Below are 5,213 nucleotides of genomic sequence, written 5' to 3'. Positions count from 1 at the left end.
ATCCATTATATGCACGTTGCTCTTTAATAGACTACCTCCATTTGGACCCCTTTTGAGATGTAACCATCTCTCCTCTTGGTCCCTTGCTGAGGTAAATCTAAAAGCACTTATTGCACATTGCTCTTTGGTAGACCGTCCCCTTTTGGACCCCTATTGAAATGCAGTCATTTCTCCTTTCGGTCCCTTGTTGAGATAGGTCTAGAAGCACATATATATATATACTAACTCTTGTTTACCTTTTATCTTCCCATATTAAGTGATTAGTTTAATATGAGATAATTATTTGGTAAAGTTAGATATTATATTTTATGACATTACCTCTCTCTTGAAATCATAGTCCTCCTCAACTATGAGGTAGAGAAGATAAAGCCTATGCATTAGTCCATGTTTCTTAGTGGGTAGAGGATCCCTTTTGACCCTATGTCATCCTTCCAGAATGAATGACTAATCCATTTGGTGCTCGGGAGACTTAGCTGCCGCAAACATGTCTGCTCTTTAGTCCATATCATACTTCCAAAGTAGAGTGACAAGTTCTACTTGGTGTTTGGGAGACGTCGTCACCACAAACATGATCCTAAGCATGTATACTTCTTAAATTTTGTGCACAATAAAAGAAAGAGAATGTGTCTTATATGAGAGAAACATTGTTCATTTAAAATGCATTTTCATTTGCTTACTCTAGCATAGCATTGTAAGCATTGACAAGGTTCATATTATCCTTAAGCTAGATTCCTTATTCATCTAGCATCTTTAAAAGGATAAATCTTAAACTTAACAAGATATCATTGGATAATCTTACCGTATCTTAGTACCTTGAATTCATGTCGAAGAATCAATTCAGACTACAATACCTCTTCTTGATCTTTGATCTCTGGCGGGTCCTCCATTATTGGTTCTTTTGGTGGCTCTCCTTTGTAAGGCTTGAGTAGGCTCACATGGTTAACATTGTAAATGAGACAATGGTTGGGCAACTTTAATCAAGAAGCCATCTCATTGATTGGCTTAAGAATTTAAAAAAGACCATAGTATCTTTTTGCTAGTTTACTCTTGGTGGCCCATAGGAATCTTACTCGTAGTATGCCTTAGATGAGCCTTGAGAAACTTTAGCAAGACCCAATCATTTTCTTAAAGGCTAAGGCTCTTCTGTGCTTATTAGCAGCAACCCTTTTTGCCTTTGCTGTAAGATGGGTATAACCCTCTTTACTCTTTGGAAAAGATTCTTGTAAGTCTTGGCTATATTCATCAGTAGCAAAGATCTTCCCATATACCTTAAATAGTAAGGGACTTTTGGATCTTCCCTCTTTAACCTCGAAAGGTGCTTTCCTCATAGAAGTATGTACAATGTCATTGCACGCATACTGTATAAGAGGTAGGTACTTCTCTCATTGAGAACGTTGATCTACTTCCAGGACATAGGCTTTTAGTAGATTCAAGAATCGTTAGATTAGTTATTTCACTTTGGTCATCCATTTGTGGATGATAGACCAAAAGAGAAGTTTAATCTAATTCCTAGATTTTCAAAGAGACCCTTCTAGAAATTACTGGTCATTCTAGGATCTTTGTCCCACACTATGGAAGTTGGCAACCCATGATACTTGAAAATTTGAGATCTAAAGAGCGTTCTGTTTGATGTGCCTTAATAGTCTTTTTGACAGGCATAGAGTGTGTTAGTCAAAAAGACCCCATTATTAAAACCAAAGCTTCCGAGGTGTGCACCATATCCCACATAGTGGGCTCAACAAAACCGATAATAATTAACAAAATCAACCATTAATAGGCTACTTAAGGATCTCTCTTCTTAAGCAAGAAAAGAGAAACCAAATGCTCTAATACCAATGTAATGGGAATGGCATATGAGCTTTGAGAATAGCAAAATTAAGAGAATTAAGGTGAGCATTTTTGTGAGATCACTTTGAGAACATAGAGGGTGAACTTTATTGATGGTAGCAACATAAACATAGTACTTAATTAACTTGGCATGAACAATACTTTTACAACAGAGAGAGTATTGAGAACATGACAATAGTTGAGAATCGGATTTACTTGGAGCCGATCCCCCCTCCAAAAGGCGTTTGTATTATAGATTCTCCCATCAAGAGAGACTTTGTTACAATACAATCTTTGTGTTCCTTGTGACCTTGGTGATGCTATGAAGATGGAAAGCTTCATGCATCATGAGCTTAACATAAACTTGCAAAAAGCATTAACTATCCCAAGCCTCAGTCCCAAGGCCTCAAACACCTTCGAAGGTGGAGAGAGCTAGCGGGGAATGAGGGTAGGGAAAAGGAAGACGAAACATTCCATAGGAGAAAGAAATAGTTCCTCACTTATCATCACTCTTCTTGGTTAGCATAGCATAATAGCATAGTAATGAAGATGAAGAAGATGGAAAGCTTAAGCATTGAAGCATGGCTCTTGGTTGGATTTGCATTCCATAGCAAAGATTGTTGGTGTAGGCTCCCCACTTCTCAACAAGCTTGGAGAAGGAGATGGAGCTCTTGCATTTTGCACTCCACACAATGAGACAATGTGTGTGTGTGTGTGTGTGTGTGTGGGAGAGTATACCTCCCCTCTCATGCTTGGTCCACACCTCTCTCTCTCTCTCTTGTATTATTTTATTATTTCATTTGGACATGTGTCCTCTTTTTCCTCTTTGAGAGAAAGAACTTAATTATTTATGTTTATGTATCTAAACTCTCATTGGACCCCTTTAAAACCTAACCAATAGCATTCAAGCACATCATGAGGGCCACATGTGGAGGATCATTTTAACATGTGTCTTTTATGCTTCTTAAGTCATTTGAATACTTCAAGCCTTAGTCAATCAAGCCTGGACGTTCATGCCTCTTGAGAATCTATCTTTGATTTAACATTTCAAAAACCTTAGTCATTTAAGCTCAAAAATCACCTCAAACTTTGGGCAAGGTTCCCACAACCACTTTAAGCGTCTTACCACCTCATGTTTGGGTACGATTCCCACCTCGAGGTTAGCTCTAGCTTGTGTAAGGTCAAAGAAATTTTTAACACTAACTTTTGGAGGTCTTTAATGAAGCTAATCATAAGGTATTTTAAGATCCATTAGATGCACGTTGCTCTTTGATAGACTACCTCCGTTTGGACCCCTTTTGAGATGTAACCATCTCTCCTCTTGGTTCCTTGCTGACGTAAATCTAGAAGCACTTATTGCACAAGGCTCTTTGGTAGACCTTCTCCTTTTGAACCCCTATTGAGATGCAACCATTTCTCCTTTTGGTCCCCTGTTGAGATAGGTTTAGAAGCACATATATATATACTAACTCTTTTTTCCCTTTTATCTTTTCATATTAAGTGATCAGTTTAATATGAGAAAATCATTTGGTAAAGTTAGATATTATATTTTATGACAAGGGCTAACGGGATGCCCTGTGCCTTGATAGATCTTTTGACATCGAATTCACCCACAATTCTTTCAATGAATAGAAGCTCAGATTGTCTATACTAGCACCAAGGGTGCGGACCAATCAACATGTCCGCAGCCGAATGACGAGGGCTTCCACAAACTCTTCAATGAACGATGATGTGATCCTATCATAAGCTTTTCTAAATTCAATTGCAGCAGGATACACTCTTGCTTAGTGGAGCATGCATACTCTATGCCAACTATTGTTTCCAGAATGTTATCTTATATAGATCTTCCCTTGATGAATCCATGTTGGTGGGGGATGATAACTTTGTAGAATAGGGGAGAGAGCATTTGAGGGCAATGGTTTTGGCAATAATTTAATGAGCCACTGACATCATAGTTATGGGACACCAATGTTTTAGCTGGGAGCAACAAACTTGTTTGGGAATAGGGCAACAAACTTGTTTGGGAATAGGCTTAATGAGGCCCCTTTTAGTGTTTGAGGCCAAGATTCCATCGACCAGTACTTGGTTAGCCAATCTTGTGATTGGGGCCAAATTCCTTTTAAAACTCAATTGTCAAACCGTTCCACCTAGGGGCTTCTCCTTACCTAGTGCTTGCAGCGCAAGAGAGCCAAGGAAGCTATCAATTAGATATCCACAAATGGACATGGTCAGCCTTGGCATTGAATTTCCAGTCGTCAACAACAAAATGTCTGTCTCCAGTCCTCCCTACTTGCCTATAATGTTAAAATAGAAAAAAACCTCTTTTCCGTTCCCATTCTGTTGCTCTCCCTCAATGCATTTCAAGTATGGTTATTATTTAATCTAAATGTATGGAAATCTCACACATGGCTTGGCGTATGCCTACGTAGTACAAGTCTCTCTCTCTCTCTCTCTCTCTCTCACACACACACACACACACACACACACACACACACACACACACACACACACACACACACACACACACACACACACACACACACACACACATGTGTGTGTGTGTGTGTGTGTGTGTGTTTGTTGGCGTGAATCCCCAAGAGGAAGAGCAATGAGTCCTTTGAGGCTTGAGGCTTCTCTCTCTCTCTCTCTCTCTCTCTCTCTCTCTCTCTCTCTCTCTCTCTCTCTCCACATCGGCGTAGATGCTCATGAGGAAGAGGAATAAGTTCTTTTATTAAGAATTTCCATTGGATACAAGAGACCTCCTGCTTTCAAGCACTTCAATTTATTAACTTGACATTTTTAGCAATGCAAGACAGAGTCTTGAACATACGCATATAAAGCTGGCTAGTAATACTATCGTTGTACAAGCGCATAAGTCTTCTTTATGCCTAGGTGCCTTGCACTAGGACTACCATGACAATCATAGAAAATTTTGCACCGAATGCCTGCATCTGTCGGTACACAAACTCTCCCCATGTGAAGTAGGTACCCATCATCGATGGAAAAATTCTTCCATCTTTGCAACTCATCTCTCAAAGAAGAGAACTAGGTGTGGAGGAACTAGACACATTGCCAACATTGGAGTGAGAAGGATCCCTCATTTCCACATGGCTCCACACGGAGTATTTTTCATCATGCTCATATTTACCCTTTAAGATTCCAAAAACTCACTTTGAAGCTCTATAAAAGAAGAGAATAGATCTCAGGTATTCGGCTAAGAGCATCAGCTACTACTACATTGTATTGTCCTTTACAATACTATAGCTTTCCTTTTGACCCTTCAAATTGGTTTGTTGTGTAAACTAGTTTATACTTTCATGGTCAAACACAATCTCAAACCGAGCCCTATACAAATAATGTCGCCACATTTTCAAAGCAAACAATAT

This window comes from Adiantum capillus-veneris, chromosome 19, assembly GCF_014529385.1.
Source record: "Adiantum capillus-veneris isolate H3 chromosome 19, ASM1452938v2, whole genome shotgun sequence".
Classification (NCBI taxonomy): Eukaryota; Viridiplantae; Streptophyta; class Polypodiopsida; order Polypodiales; family Pteridaceae; genus Adiantum; species Adiantum capillus-veneris.
This window is presented reverse-complemented; position numbering follows the sequence as displayed.